The following is an 18,070-nucleotide window of genomic DNA, read 5'->3' as shown; positions in this document are numbered from 1 at the left end:
CATACCAGGGGACGAAATTTGTGGGGAGTGACACGCTCTGGGATGGGGAGGGATAGTTGCCAATATTGGAAGTGAGGAGGGGTAGGTATGTTGTCGAAGAAGAGCGAGCTCGTCGTTTCCGCTTCGGTGTTCGAGATATCTTGTATCAAGTAGGGTCGATGTCGTCTTGAGGTGCCGTTTGCTCGTCAATTCGAAGTGTTGGTTCTTCTTCGTGTGATTCCATTGATGGGCAAAGGCCCATTCTCGTTTAAAGGGGCCCACTGATTACCAGTCCGCCTGCAGTCTCTGGCCTTATCGGGCGGCCTGCCGTCCTAGACCAATAACTGCCAGCCGGCAATGGTCTGCTTTACACTTTTGGACCTTATTCCTTTGTAATAAGGCAAGAAATGTAAACATATTTTTGACTACTATAGTGAAACCTGGTTAAAAGGGGATATTACTGCAATGTTGTGCCGCCAGAGCGCAGCACTACAGACTCAGTAAATTCATAGACTAACTTATACATACTGTGCCTTATACTGTTTTTTGACAAGTTTTCACAGACAATAAAATATGACATTGATGCATCAAGGCGGTTTGTAAACAAGGGCCTACCGGTAAACGCAAAAATCGTAATTTAGTTATCTGCCTCTTTATCGCTCGAATATGCAAGAGTGATAGAGAGATTAGATAACGAAATTTCGATTTTCTTGTTTCGCGGTAGGCCATGTGATTGACGTGACGTGTGATGTGTCAATGTGGTTTGTTTACTGTATGTGCCACAAAGGTGCCACCTACGCACTAGGTTGTTGTCGAATACTATGGCTCGCTTTTCGTATATATGTACTTGCGAATGATTACATCGAGGATGAATGTGTCACTGAGTTTCATAGGATACTTTCCCAAAACACAAATTACCGTCCCCGCGACGTACTTTTGATGCAGGCTATGCATCTAATCGAATCCGTTCCCGCCGAAGAAGAATTAATGATATATTAAATATGTAGTAAAAACTACAAGGGTTGCGAAACTATAAGGGTTCCTATAGGGTAGTTGAATACGGAATCCTAAAAACAGGCAAACAACCTCTGTAAAATATAACGATGCGAGCGGAACACTAAATGCCTCGAGCTATCTCGGGCTTGGCCAAATTATTTATTACAAGGTCAAGGTATCAAACAAAAAAATCACTCGGGTAAAGCCCAAGTAGACATAATATTATGTAGAAAAGGTTTAAAAGAGTAGAATGAATATAATAAAAACATAACAGTAAAGTATTTTCATTTCTTTCAATTTGGTATACATAGATAGTACCTAAATAAGAGCCGGTGTAAGTAAAAGTAGGTTGAATCCACCGCTTGCAGCTTGTGACTCCATATCCTTTTTTTGTAATAATTGTCACATATTAGGAGAATTTCGGGTAGGTAATATCGCCACGCCACGCTCTTCTCCGAACACAGTCTGCTCCAGATATTCTCTTAACTTAAAACGGAATGAATTAATGATGTCATAATTCGGATCCCACTTGTAGCTGAAGAATTTCAGGCATAAGTCTTATCTCTTGTCTAAGCAGGTACCTCCATACTTGCGCTAGTGCTTCTACCACGTGTCTTTATAGCGGAATCAAATCGCACAATAGCTAGTCTTTTCATTGCTTGAAAAAAATAAGGTTTATGTTATAATTCTCTTTATGACATTTATTTTTGACTAACAGTAAACAACAGTTGCGAGGTAACAACATGATAAATAAAGAAAAGCCTTGACAAACTAGATACATGCAACCTTCGCATTGTTGTATTCATGCCTTTAAATTAAAATGATGCCTATGAACTCTAACTACTAGAATTAAAGTTGAATTTTACTAACGTACATATCTGTTTTTTTTTTTACTGATTCTATTTCAATTTGACAGAAGCCCGTATCCGTGATTTATTTATTTATTTTTATTTATTTATTACTCAAATAAGTGACACAGCATTACAGTAAAAACTAAGGCACTGTGAAACTACAAAATAAGAATACAAGAAAACAACAACAAAACTACAAATAAAAACCAAACACAAATTAAACATTAAATTTGGGCGACGACGTAACAGCGTGGCTCCGTTGCGTCGTCTGACTTGGTGTAGGGTTCGGCAGGTTGCCCCGGAATCTCCGAAACACCACACCCTTCGGCCAGAAGTCCGCGCTTGCGATGGTGTCCTGCAGCGGCCGCGGCACGCGCACCACAAATGAACTGAAGTGCACATAGTGACGCGACTGTAGCTGGTGCACCCTCAGCGTGTAGCCAGTCTTCCGGCGGACGTACTCCACCACCTCGTCGGCCCCGGCGGAGTAATGCAGGCGAGACACGTAGAGCGCCTTACTCGGTGTCGCAATTCGTAAACCAGAATTAACCGGTTCCGCAGTGCCACACAGAGTCTTACGGGGCGCCCTGCGCACCTTGTTCTTCCTTTCCACCAGTGTGAATCCCTCCTTATCCACATTGGTGCGGGAGGACTTCTCCAAAAGGGGAGCCCGTGATTCACACGCCTTAGAAGGCGCGTTGACCCGGTTAGCTGCGACAGGCTGACCGGCGACGTCAGCATAAGCACGCTGACGTGACTTCGAGGGGACAGGAGGCGGTCGCGCGCGCGGGGGGTGCGCGGGCGGTGCAGCGGCGCGTGCGACACATTTTACAGTGTCAGCAACACGTAAACTAACCGACTCGACTCCAGTGTCAGGTCGATAATCGCTCTTGAAATTTGAAACCGCCGACCGAGTTGGAGCATTCCGCAAACATGTGATTTCGTCGCGTAACTCGGCGATAGTGACTAGGCTAGCTTCAAACTTCATAATAACTTCGGCTAATCTTGTATTAAGGGCCACGATTTCCTTAAACAAGCTGCGAACGTCGACATTATCCGGGGCACACGACGGCAGGATTGGGACACCCGTCGCCACAAACTCCGGAATCCGATCCTTGTTTTCCCTTAGGATTTTCATTATATCCTCGAGGGACTTCTTCCCGGCTTCATCCCCTCTCCGGTGAGGTACATAGGTGCCAACGATCCCAAGGGACTGGCATAGCACCTGCTTCGCTGCACAGATGTCTTCCACGGTGAAACTCGACGCACGCGAATTCATCTGGACAGCAGTCACCGCATCCATCGCTCCTTCCTGCACCAGCTTATTTTTTAGTTGCAGAAAGGCGAGGAACTCATTCACGATGGGTTGACTCTGTTCGGAGTCACTCATCGCGTCGATTTACCAGCGGCGGCCGAGCCGCGCTAATTTCGCAATTAAATAATTTAATTACACATCAATGCGTCTATGTCGCTGCGCGCATTGAACACGACTCATGATTGATTGATGTTCGAAGACAAAAAGTCGTATGCTTATTTTAGGGACTATGAACTCTTAAGTACTAGGAATAAAGTAGAATTTACTAATGCTGTAACGTGTGGCGATCGCCGGCCGGCTACCTCATGATGTGTGTTCGACTGGACTCGAGGCCACGGACTGTCCGGCGGATATCTGTCGGCGCTGACTGGAATCGTCAGGCGGCCACACACGATCGGTTCGTGTAAGTCGTCAGGCCGAAAACTGACACAGAACTGTTAGTGCGTGGCCTTTTGCGGTCAACTGACAGGCTGATATCGTCCGGCGGACTGGTAATCAGTGGGCCCCTTTATCCTATTTATGTATATTTTCCCCTAAAAAAATATTAATACGGAAGTATCTTGGCCTTAACAGTCGATTCCGCGTAATTTATTCTACATTCACAACAAAAAACAAACAATTAAATTTATGATTCAAACTTCAACTGCACGGAGGAAATTTTGCGGAAAATTAAGTTTTTATTCAATTATATAAAGCTAGGATCAAGTAAACACAAATAATTTTATAGGTACCTAAGAACGAAACGGTTACAAAAAGAATGAACATATTAGCTGACGTCGGTTTTCTTGTGGATCGCCACATATCTTTCTAATTAGAATTCTTTGTTTGCCCCGTCTGGTATCTTTTCTATTTCAATATGGACGCCATGACGCTATATATTTTTTAATGTACTCTAAAATAAGTATAGGTACCTAGGTATTAAAACATCTGACGCGTCAGTCAGCTATGGCGAACGCGTCGTGTCTTGACAGCTGCTTCGAAACATGTTGTACATTTCGATTTTCAAATTTTAAAATGTGATAGGTAGTGCTTTTAATTTAAAGCAACACATTCTATACGTTGCTGTTGCTGTATAATTTATTTGTACCTACATAGATACTTATATAATGTATAAGACATTCCTTTTATATAAATCCAGAGAAATATTGAGCTCGAGAGCCACAAACAAAGTATCCGGTAATCTCAGAGTGGGAAGTGCGGTCACAGTGCAAGCGATAACAGCGGCGAAATCCCCATATAGCCCAAGCCCTCTCGCGTACCTATGAGATATTTCATATATAATACTTAAAATGTTATTGTTCTCAGTTATGATTGTAGTCTGTTTGTTGTGTAAATTGGATATTTCGCCTTCTTATGATAGGTACCTACATGTTTTTGAGTGAACTATGTAAACGATGTATAACTATAATAGGTATTACGAGTATAACTAACAAACATTAAAACTTTAAGCACCACAGTTTGACTTAGTTTTTTTCTGATCTTAGATTCTGTAGAGTACCATCGCCCACACTGTTAACTGTGCATCGGTGGACCTTATGCCTTTTGTAATAAGGTCCACTAATAGACAGTTAAGAGTGTTGCTTTTTGTACTTACCTACCTCAAAACTTGCTAGAACTCCTTACAAAAAAGATTGTCATAGAAAGTTCGCAAGCAATTCAATTGGCGAGATCGGTTTACCGGTAATTTTATGCCCCGATCTTCTCTGTCTTTTGGATCACAACTGATGATGTCCGTGACTATTTGAAATTTTTGAAAATCGAATTGTCGTGAACACCGACTCAAATAGACACAACTTTGATTTACAATGTTTACAGTAGCCCCATAGATTTATGACGTGATCGTCGGACAAATGGGGCATTCTAAAATAAGTTCTACTTTGCCGGGGACGGGACGATAATGTCCTGCAGAAATCTGTATTATATACCGTTGAATTTAAGGCTAATTTATAAACGTTATCATGTCAAATAATTATCGGCTTCTTAACTTTACCAGAAGTTTAAAAAAAAAAGCGTCACAAACTCGACACTTTTCTGGAATGCCCCAAATCTTCGCGTTGCTTGCACTCACACCCCACCTTTCTAGTATTGAGTGTAGAGACCGCAAAGTCCGGGTAAAACCCGTCTCCACCCGGCTTATGACCACGTGCCGCGAACCGGATAAAAAATATAAAAATATTGTGTTTTATCCTGCTTACAAGCGACTGTGATTATAGGGTTTAACTGTCATTTTACTGACCACCCTTTTAAGGGGTCAGTCCTTTTTTCATCGGTATAATAATTTTATATTTTTGCGAAAAATTCGCTATGATTTTCTGGTGCCACATAATTTACTTGGGACTTGTATTTTTATAAATGATGAGATGAGACTCTTCAAATATGGAAAAACAAACGAACATGACATTGAAAGGATTTTTGTAACTTTTTGCTAAAATATAGACGCTTTCTAGATAGATTTTTGTACAATGACCGCCTGTCAAACTCGCACAGTGACATTGACAACCGACATCATGGGCAGGACAGCAATATAATTTATTATTAGCGTGCAATGGGGATAGCAACAGGTAGGTCAATGTGCGAAATTCTATCTGGAAAGCGTCTCTGCTTTAACAAACAGGCTTAAGTTAAAAATATTCATTAGCAAAAATGTTCTAAATTGTTTTTTCTTATCAGTGGGCCAGATCAAGACAAGCGATAATCATTTATTAATGATCACGTGACTTTTCGTTTGCATCTCTCATGTCAATCATAAAGTATTGTACTAAACTATGTAATATTACTTTATACTACTGACAAAAATTCTCTTGATTCACATAATAGATAAATATAAATCGGGTACTTATTTGAGTTGAGACAACATAAACACTGCCAAACAAATAAAATATATTGAAGTTTAAATACGACGTAAAAGCTTTTCTAAATAAACGTCACTGCAAAAAACAAAACAATTCACAATCAACATTCAATTGCGTTCTAATTTCGAATGCAGCTCAAACAAAACATCGTCGCAACGGGCGCCATCGAATGCCGACTCCTCGAAGGTTAATTCTTTATTTTCCAGTCGTATAATTGCCTGAGATGCTGAAGCGTTGGGGGGAATGGGTGGAATTGTCCTAGATTGAATTTCTCATCTCGGGCTGTGGAAATTATTATGTCGCGTGCAGTGCCTGCCGTCTTCCCAGTCGATTGCTCAATTTATCAATACAGCCCGACTTGTAAAGAGTACCTTTTTCCTGTAGAGGCAACGGTGTTCTGATAATTTTATTACAATCCTGAATAGAATTAAAACGCTAACTACAAAGTTTGTGGCTTCAAATTCCGGCTTAGAACTTATCACTTGATATTTTACACTATAGTTGGGGTAATTGTTGGGTTAATTGGGAGCTCCAAATATGGTGCCATATGTCAGAGAGCAAGAAACTTGATGATGCATGTAACTGTTTTAATAAAAAGTAATAATAGTATAAGTTATCAGACCATTTACGAACAAAACAACGAAAATGGGGTCAAATAATGAGCCCTCAAGAGCAATCGTCACTCTTTGACATCACTTTTAATTGCACTTGGCAATTACACTTGGCTCCATAAATTGTTAAATACAATCCAAATATTTGAAAATTACTATGTTTAATGACGTATACTCGAGTTTATGTCACAAAATATTGTAGTCTACAGTATCGAAGGCCTTTCACTATGCGATACAATATTTAAGTCAGCCAAACAGTTCGTCGCTTCTAGAGTGCTCGTCTATGCCGCCGCCCGTCGATTTATTTCGAGCCCGCTGTATCACTTACGTGGGACACCCCCGAGCCGTGAAGATATTGGCTCGAGATTAAGGCGCGTTGCTTACGAGCTATTTTAAACTTGCGTTTAGTGTAATGGTAGTTTGAACTATGATAACAAAAACAAGTTTGAAATAGTTTTGTTCTCTTTCGACTTATCTATGTATGTACTAGCTTAAGGTCAAGATTATTCGTTTAGGTATAAGTGCCGAGACATTCATTCGGATAACGCTGCAACAGTAAAGATGACATTCTGATCGCAACTGCAGCTGTATTACTGTTACGGCATTACTACTGCGGAATAAAGTAATTAGTACAAATCTGTTTGTAACAATACAGTAATTTGCAGTAATAATTAATCGTAATTGAGATAATGGAGGCAACGCAATCCACACTAGTTAAATCATCAACTGAATTATTTTCCCCTTTAAACATAATTGGATTTACATTTACGTAAATTTATATATAAACGATATTCTCTTTACGCGCGATTACCTACCGATTTCAATAAAAGTAATTCAATTGTTATATATACGATATTTTATTGTAAATGGGGAATAAACAGGATACCTGAATGAATCTTTTTCGATAAATATATCAGAGATAATATACTATTCAATAGGAATAAAATGGAATGACAGACGCGAACAAAAAAGGACGTAATAAAATGGAATAATAAATAAATATTAAGGACATTAAATTTTTACACAAATTGACTAAGCCCCACGGTAAGCTCAAGAAAGCTTGTGTTGTGGGTACTCAGACAACGATATATATAATATATAAATACTTAAATACATAGAAAACAACCATGACTCAGGAACAAATATCTGTATCATCATACAAATAAATGCCCTTACCAGGATTCGAACCCGGGACCATCGGCTTCATAGGCAGGGTCACTACCCACTAGGCCAGACCGGTCGTCAAAGTCGTCGTGTCGTTTAATGGCGTTAATGATTAACTAATAGTAGTTTATGTGACTGCTACATAATGAAAGGCATTAAAATACGAGTGTGGGTTTATGAAACGAATGAAATGAGTTTCATAATAGTATCACACGAGTGTTTTAATGCCTAATTATGTACAGTTACATACACTGCTTTATCTACACACATATAAACTTTCTATGATATATTCACTAACCTCATATTACAGCCGGCATTGGGGCACTTTCCTCTCTGGCGGAACTCGCGGATATGAGCTGGCGTCACCGAAATATCTTTATCGCACATTTTACACGAAACTTTTGTTATAGTTACTTTAAAAACAACAAAAACAAATATTTTTTTACTTACAAATTAATTAAAATATAAACTGTATGTCAAATGGCGGCAAAAGAAAACTTTTTTCACGCATGTCACACATCCGTAGTTTTTTTTTAATTCAGAGACAAACTAGAGTCGGGGTCGGTTACCATATCGTCCGATACCAACTTACATGCGGGTTTTGTCAATATTGTATGTAATTGTCATTTGATTTCGAATAAAACGTCTTCTCGACTGATATTAGAATAGGGGTCAAATCAAATTGCTTTTTTTTCAGAGGTGTTCGAAATTTGAATGCATTACCAAATCGATTTTGATATAGTAATGAAGCTATTACCACATTTTCACAGATAAGAAATTTGCTGTAACAAAACAGTTTATCGTAATGTGGGCCATTATTTACGGATTTTGAAGGCGTCATAGAGAGTTTATGATGTGTGTGTAGATAAATTATTATTATCACCTTGGCTTGAACGTGTATAATAGAATTTGTAAAAAAATATTATAATGTGTTTTCATAAATAAATAAATAGTAAAGTTAAGTTTCTACGTTATAATATTACAGTCAGTTCAGCAGGTAAACACATTCTTAATCAGTTAAAAGGTATGACGATATAGAACTATTCAACCCATATACCCACAGATAACTTACAGCTAGACAGTTTTTGTCAGATGTTGAATAGTACCTACGAAGATTTGGGCCCACGAAGTTTCACATAATATGTGAAATTTCGTCACAATATTATTGCGACCTTTACGTTTCTTCCCTAATTACATAAAATTCAAACTACTTGTACCAAAACTATCCTAATTAAAACTAAACTAAATACCAAAACTTATGTACAGGTTAAAATTATTAATTAGAGGTATGTAATAACATTTCAGACACTGAATGTAACATACTCAGTTTATGTCAACAATGTTTTACGAATACAATTAATTAACTGGATTGGAAAAGCGAGGCCTTCAGACACAGGTACATTATACCTACTAAAAAGGTCTCAACCCCTTAATATAGGTATTGTACTATTTCAGGTTGAATGAAATATATTTTTTAACATTTTGTAGATCCTAATTGACAATCTTCCTTAGAATTGCCTGTACAAATGATTTTTTTTTAATTGGATTTTATCTTAAGCGTCGGCGTTGTCGCAAAATTCTGCTTGATTTTCGACGTGTTCATAATCCGAAGTCTAAGCGGGGTAGTCTACCCACCTACCCTTAATAGATTTCCCGGCTATCACATCCCTTCGCGGTCACCGTGGGTCCCATTACCGAGGGTTAATTAAGCCCGTGAAAGCCTTCGGTGCCACATATATAGGATTGGGCCGATAGTTAGCTTTAAAGCAATTTGAATGCGTTTTAACTAATTAACTAATATATTGACTGATCCAATTTTAGAGGTCCGAACTGATCCTTAATGCGAAACCACAAGTAACATTTAATTATTTTTAATACTGTTTGTAGTGGACTATCTCTATGTATGTAAGTAATGAATTATTTACACTGGTTTATTCTAATATTAAAGAAACTATTTAAAGTAGGGCAGATGCCCCGGTTTTGGCCACCTTAGTACCCTTTTTGGCCAGTTGAAATTTTAATAAATATATAGAATAATATTAAAATAATATTTTTTTTAGTTTTTAAAGCGTTGTATGGTTTTTGTATCATTTCATAACCAACCACACTGTAACCCTGTATTCGTCATACCGATTCGTTCGCTAATGGTCCAATATGGCTATAGAGTAACGTGTCGATTTATGGGGACCCTTTAGATCCCCAAAAGGGTCGGGAGCCAATTTGCAGCGCTGTCACTCATCTGTCGCTCTAGCTATAAATCTGTCTACTCCTTTACCTTACTAGTGTTGAAATGTCGTATGTCTAAATGAGTGTCGTGATGATATACGGTTGTTTAGAACGACAGTTGAACTGTACCCGTAACATGAGTCACTGACAGTGTCAACACATATACACCAACGTCTACGTAATTTACATTCATACATCTCGCTCGCACTAATATATGTCAGTACGAGCGAAATGCATAGAAAGTAAGTTACGTTCACGCTAGCGTTTAGGTCAGTGCCAAACAGGTGGTAGCCACACTGGGGTACCTAAAAAGTATTACATAAGTAAAGTCAAATAGTTAAATGACAAATGAATATTAAACGAACAAGTTTCTAGAAAGGCATGTTAAATGGTTGGTTCAATTTCCCTGTTTTGGGCACTCGCTGAAATATGAAGGTTTCTTGCTGGGATAACTTATTAGGTTACAGATGTATGGTGGTCACTGGTCCGCTTGCGTGGCTGGCGAATTTAAGCTTTTCTCACCTTCCACTGGACAGTCTGAATTTAAGTTTAAACTTTGCTGAGATCTATTGGACATTCTACTTTTCGTTGTCTATAAGATTTTTAACACCTCTGCTATAATAACTGACTACTACTATGAATTGAAATATACTATGTATTGACCAATATGTCAATACATAGAAATTGGCCACTTCAAAAAATAAGGTTTGTTTCTTTCTGATTTGTCACGAGTGGCCCCTTAACATGTAGTGGCTAATGACTATAGCAATCACCCTATTATTTGGGTACAAATGTGCAAGATGCACAAAGTTTCATTAAGTTGGAAAAGTTCTCGGAAATTTTGGCTAGATTTTATTTTTTATTTCTGAAACGGAAAATTTTGAGCCCCATACAAAGAGAGAAGTTGGTAATATCATAAACTTATCAATGTGGAAATTTCGCAATTTTGAGACTTTCCGACTTTCCGACAGCATCCAATCCGTAAGCAGTGCAAACACGTTTAGAAATAATTAATGATAATGAAATAGGGGTTCTAACCGGACCTCCATACATCATGCGGACAGTCGCGAATGCCGCAAATTAAGGGATTTACCCTAAACTCGGGCTGAGTCGGCGCTGGGCCAGCCCTGATAAGATTCCGGGAATTTAATCAATATTTTTAAGTTAAGTAGGGTTGGGCTGGGTTGAAATATCCTATTAAGTAGGTCCGAATTTTACTCTCTTTCGTTTTGTGACATATAGCGAAAGACGTACCATCTTATGAGAAGCGGACACCTTTGCCCATGGACATAAGCGACACCGGAGGAGCCGCTTATCCGTTGCCGACCCTTGAGAACTCTGAATACCCGCTTATTGAAGGACTCCACGTTGTAACGCAAAGGAAATATCACGGGTTTGAACCCCAGCTTGTACCAAGGAGTTTTTCGGAACTTATGTACCTACGAAATATCAATTGATATTTACTGGTCGCTTTTCGGTGAAGGAAAACATCGTGAGGAAACCGGACTAAGCCCAATAAGGCCTAGTTTACCTTCTGGGTTGGAAGGTCAGATGGCAGTCGCTTTCGTAAAATGTAGTGCCTACGCCAATTCTTGGGATTAGTTGCCAAGCGGACCCCAGGCTCCCATGAGCCGTGGCAAAAGCCGGGACAACGCGAGGAAGAAGGAGGACACCTCTCGTAAGACAAAACTTTTAAGTCCATACTTAATATACCGATTTTTAGGGTTCCGTAGCCAAATGGCAAAAAACGGAACCCTTATGGATTCGTCATGTCTGTCTGTCAGTCTGTCCGTCCGTATGTCACAGCCACTTTTTTCCGAAACTATAAGAATTATACTGTTGAAACTTGGTAAGTAGATGTATTCTGTGAACCGCATTAAGATTTTCACACAAAAATAGAAAAAAACAATAAATTTTGGGGGTTCCCAATACTTAGAACTGAAACTCAAAAATGTTTTTTTCATTAAACCCATACGTGTGGGGTATCTATGGATAGGTCTTCAAAAATGATATTGAGGTTTTTAATATCATTTTTTTTCTAAACTGATTAGTTTGCGCGAGAGACACTTCCAAAGTGGTAAAATGTGACCCGTCCTGTAACTTCTAAAATAAGAGAATGATAAAAGTGAAAAAAATATATGATGTACATTACCATGCAAACTTCCACCGAAAATTGCTTTGAACGAGATCTAGTAAGTAGTTTTTTTTAATACGTCATAAATCGTAAATCGCAATTATTATGTTACTTGCTGCTACGGAACCCTTCATGGGCGAGTCCGACTCGCACTTGGACGCTTTTGTTTTTACGCGTGCACGCACACATTTACAATTCCAAGATCAAGTGGTTTTTGGCTCAAATTTGATAAGTGAGTATCGACGCGATTCGGGAGATGAATTAGAGATTAAGTAGATACGATATAGTAAAGATATGTGACGTCCCACGGATAAAGGTACCTTATGGCGGTTGGCGCTTACGCTATTATTAACGCCGCCCCAATATTATTGCGGCGCTATGCGACGTAAGCGCCAGCCGCCATAAGGTACCTTTTGCCGTGGAACGTCACATATCTTTACTATATCGAATCTAGTTAATATCTCATTCGTTTACCGAAACGCGGCGCAAGCCGCCATAAGGTACCTTTTGCCGTGGAACGTCACATATCTTTATTATTTCATGTCTAGTGAATCTCTAATTTTTTTCCCGAATCGAGCCGTATGTTTAATCAGCATGCCACTAGGATATTTTGTCAATCATATCCAATCATCATACTACTATATTCTAGCGACCTTCACCAAGGAGGAATTTTGGCCGAAGGCCTGACCATGTTCATCTCAGTTCAATGAGAACATCGCCCATATTCGAACTCTTATTGCATTATAAACTGAAATAAAAAAAATAGTAGTGTTTCTACTTGATAAAAACAAAATAAAATATTTTTCTGAAAAATAATTTAATTTGTTTAAATACTTCTAATGTCTTATTGCATTCTCGTGAGTGCACTTAATATTGAAAGCGTGTGTCAGCCCGAATAGATCACGATTGCAATATGGCATTAATTATACGAATATTTTTTTTGTTATATGTAGATGCACTATGCAGGGGAGACCGAGGTGAGTTGTGACAGAGGAGAGTTGTGACATCGTCGATTTTTTAGGGTTTCGTACCCAAAGGGTAAAACGAGACCCTATTACTAAGACTCCGCTGTCCGTCCGTCCGTCCGTCTGTCACCAGGCTGTATCTCACGAACCGTGATAGCTAGACAGTTGAAATTTTCACAGATGATGTATTTCTGTTGCCGCTATAACAACAAATACTAAAAACAGAATAAAATAAAGATTTAAGTGGGGCTCCCATACAACAAACGTGATTTGACGTCGGGCGGGGTCAGTACTTGGATGGGTGACCGTTTTTTTTGCCGTTTTTTGCATTATGGTACGCAACCCTTCGTGCGCGAGTCCGACTCGCACTTGCCCGGTTTTTTGGAATCTATTAACTAGAAACTAGGTCGCAATAGCGCGTGTTTGTTAGTTCAAGTTACGAGCTAACAAACATCTGTTGCGAGCTCGCTAACAGTTAAATTAGATTCCAAAAAATCGACTTTGTCACAACTCTCATCTGTCACAACTCACCTCGGTCTCCCCCACTGTGTAACAGATATTTTTATTAAGTAAAATTGGTATAATTATTCGAGATAAAATTTGACCAAGAACTCCAATACCCGAAACTAGAATAGAAGACTGCCTCTAGATTACAGACTTAGATCACTATTTCATAAATTACATATATTTCGGTTTATAGTATTGGTTATACCTAATAAACAGCACAAACCAAAATATTTTTAGAAAACAAACGATTATTGTATACTTCGTATTTACATAATACACTTGTATGTTGGATTTAAAGACTTCATAGCATTACCGAATAATACAAAACAAAGAAACAAACAATTATATAATAATTAAAATACAGTAGGCATATGCAAAGATATTCAACATAAAAAAACGTGAATATATCACGTATAATGAATTTATAATACATCCCGACGTTACGTTTATGTATTTTAGATTCGTTATAGGTACGCGATATAATCAGTCTAAATAGTTTTATTTCATGAATAATTATCGCTGTAACTGAAAACAATATTACATTATTAAGTCAGCCGGCGTATTATGGATAGCTTTATCCATCTTTATCCACGTGATAAAATAACTGTCACTTTTTAACACCGTGCGGTAGAAAGTGACGGACACCGTTTTATCACGCTGTCATGTAGACAAGAACGACCATCATATCCGTACAGCTACATACATATTATTACAATTTAACTTATAAATTTTAATATAACATTTATAAAAGGAGTAAATGATAGGATAACATTACTGCACATAAACAAATTCAACCTAATCCTAGACACATTCACATTTGATTCAAATAAAAAAGACTGAATCAACGTGGGGAAGACTGGCATATACAATTATTGGGAGTTGTAAAGACCGTCATAGGGTATTTGTATAGGTACGTAATACGCTCAGACACAGTCATGAAGATAGAGCATCGCTCCTTCTGCTCTCCCGACTTTCTGTAAGTCGAGTATGTGTACAAACGCCAGAGATACAAGCTACGAAAGAGCTTGTTGTAAATCGACGGTCTTCCTCCCATTGACCTTAACTACCAGTTTTATAATTTCAAGGATCATTTTAAACAAATTTTCACCAATGTACCGACGCTCCTAGCTTACATGCGTGTTGCCAATGCAAAGGATATTGCCAACAAGGCTTATGCCACACCATAAACCTCATCACCATGAAGTTCCCCAAACTGCTTCACTGCATCCCCTGGTTTGCAACCGCCGTAACAATCGCAACCAAACATGTTGCAGTCCCCAACCCCACAGTCGAAGTAAATCGAAGGAGCCGTTCCATCACCACACACCATGGCGTAGCACGAACCATCATGGTGTCTGTGTGCTTTGTAATCATAGCACGATTTATTTGTGTCACTCATTTTGAACTGTATAGATTTTGGATAGCAGCAATTGGCGAAAATCGATGGTAAAAAGAAGAGAATTATAAAATTATACAGCATTACTGTATTTTTAAATTATTGAATTTTTTTATTGGAGAAAATAACACTCGTCAGAGCGGAATCAGAATGGACGGCGAACTAAAGCGTTCAGTTCAAGATTACACAAACGCCTAAGCTAAGGTGACTTATCATCTGATCCTTACAATTGCATGTTTACTTTATTTGTCTATAAATACAATAACTACTAGGGGAGACCGAGGTGAGTTGTGACAGAGGAGAGTTGTGACATTGTCGATTTTTTGGAATCCATTAACTAAAAACTAGGTCGCAATGGCGCGCGTTTGTTAGCTCGCAACTTAAACTAACAAACGCGCGCTATTGCGACCTAGTTTTTAGTTAATAGATTCCCAAAAACCGACAATGTCACAACTCTCCTCCGTCACAACTCACCTCGGTCTCCCCTACAATAGGTATTATTTATTTATTTATTAACAGAGGCGGAAATTCTTGAGACATTTTTGAATTGACACAGTGACTCCGATTTATCGACTTCCGACGCATGTAATATATCGATACGATGTGGAATACAACATTATTATTATTATTCAGAGGCCACTGTGTCCCACTGCTGGGCAAAGGCCTCCCCCCTCTTCTTTCACTCGTCTCTAGCTGTTAGTGCTATATCTGGCCAGCCTCTCCAGAAGGAGTCCAAGTTATCCCGCCATCGCCCACGAGGCCTGCCGGCTCCCCGGTTAGACTCGTGGGGCTCCCACTCTGTGGTTAAACATTACTTTGGGACAAAATTGCCCATGACGGACGGACAGGCTAAACAGGAAGGATCCTATAAAGCTTATAAAATTGCAGCTTAAGCTTATTGCATTGCACGGTGAAGCACATTTTCATGAAGTTATTTTTGCTATGATATTTTTGATATATGAAAAGATCTAGAGGAAGATCTCCTACGCGATGGACCGACCTTTTAAAAATAATGACGAAGTCATCCGTAGTCGAGTGCACTCGCAACGCCATCAACCGTCAGAAATGGAGAGACATCGCAAGAGAAAGTTTGAAGTCCACCAACATAACCGGAATTGAAGACCAGCCATGTGCGTCATCCAAACAGTCACGACCACTCTGACAAGAGTGCACGACTGAGAAGAATTTTTGCTATGAAGTTTATTCTCAGGTTTTAACTGGTAGTCCGCTATCTGCCATTTTTTTTTTATTATTTGTTCATATTCCGTCAGGACTAAAGACTCACAACACTCTGAGTTAACCCTTTGCCCGGCCAAAGACGTCAACAGACGTCGTTTTTTTTTTTTTTTTAGGGCGCTATCGCATATTATCATATAGCGCTGTCGCATGATGACGTAGGCTTGTGTCAGTCACGAAAAGACGGGAAGAGAGTACCAGGCGGAGTATATTATTATAGTATGTCCCAGACACCGCGGGGTTGCGTAATGCATCGCAACCATAATGTGATTTGTAGTGTTTAGTTTTTAAATATATTTTAATAATATTTATGCTAGTTTTAAGGTATTTATGTATTGGCCACTAGTTGCCTGAAATAAAAACATTCATTCATGAATTCATAATTGTACGCAATCTAATTCGAGGGCAGAACCTCCTCTTCAATACTCGTAATTCTATAATTTTCAACTGATACAAAGTAGAAATTAAATTTAAGAGAGAGCTCATTTATCAAGAAAATGTCAGTCTAGTCTTGCTTAAGAGTTACGGTAAAAGGCTAACTTTAACAAGTTGCCAATTAAACAGTTAACAATTAAACTTTGAAAAATACTAGCAAAGAAAATTGATTTTCGTTGTTCGCCTTCACCTTGTCAGAACTTTGGCCAAGAGTTAATTAACTTACAAAGTTTTTTTATGAAAAAGGCGATAAATAAGAGTTGGACGGTTTATGCAACAAACACAGATCATTTGGCTACTAGATGGAGTGTAGGTGCTACAGAAAATGTCTCGAGGTCACAACCGTATTTTTCAACTGATTAGACTAAATGAGTGACAAGTAAGTACTTTAATAAATTACATACCTTATTAAAATTTGATTTCTAGGGGCAAACAGGCGGCCCGATTTGAACTTTATGATACGTCAATTAATAGATCTAGAAACGATATGGATTAGATGTTCCGGTGTCAAAAGTGACGTTTTTGTTTGAAGAAACGTCACATTTGACACTGACATATCTAATCCATATCGTTTCTAGATCTATTAATTGACGTCTTAAAGTTCGAATCGGGCAGAGGGACTTTCTTAGTAGGTACGTGCAATGGGGTGGGGGATGCTAATGAGGGTTCAGAGAGCCTACTCGATTTCGGCCTCTTTAAGGATGACTCACGCTTGAACGGTGCGGGCCCGTGCCGGGGCGCCCGATGCTTCTGTTATGACAGGTGACGGTGAACACGTGATGCTTTCTATAGGAAACTGAAGTGTCGGACGCCGGACCCGGACCATTATAGAGTCCTTTATTGCTCTTACATATTCGATCGATAGAAAGGCGATAAAGAAATTCCTATTATCGTTTTTATGGCTTTATCGACGACATAACATAAGTGTCACTTTTTACACCAAGCGATTGAAAGAGACGGACTAGGCTGTGTCGAGATTGGTCAGGCTTCTTCGCGATATTTTAACCGAATTAAATGAAAAAAGGGGAACTTGTTGCTACGAGCCTCGTTTAAGCACAGCCTCTCGCACCTATGGGGGTTTGTCTATGACGACAAATTAGTAAAGCCCGATAGTTCCCGCCGATATTGCAAAAGTTTTCCACTGTAGCCTGATTTATGCACGCAGTTGCAGCTCAAAAATACAAGTTTGCAGACTGATGATGAAATTGCATTAGTCGAGCCAAGTTTAAAAACACGGTCCTTGTTACCCCGCTGTTGTTAAGCCAGACAAGGATATGTTTTATTTTTGTATTCGGCCGTATTTCTAAATCATATGAAATCCGGTATCATTTATTTTCAGGCAACTAAGGTCCATAGATGGAGTATTCTAAGGACTGTCTACCGGTGTTCCGTACAAACGCGAA

Source organism: Cydia splendana, chromosome 6 (genome assembly GCF_910591565.1).
Source record: "Cydia splendana chromosome 6, ilCydSple1.2, whole genome shotgun sequence".
NCBI classification, from domain to species: domain Eukaryota; kingdom Metazoa; phylum Arthropoda; class Insecta; order Lepidoptera; family Tortricidae; genus Cydia; species Cydia splendana.
Note: the sequence above shows the minus strand (reverse complement) of the source record.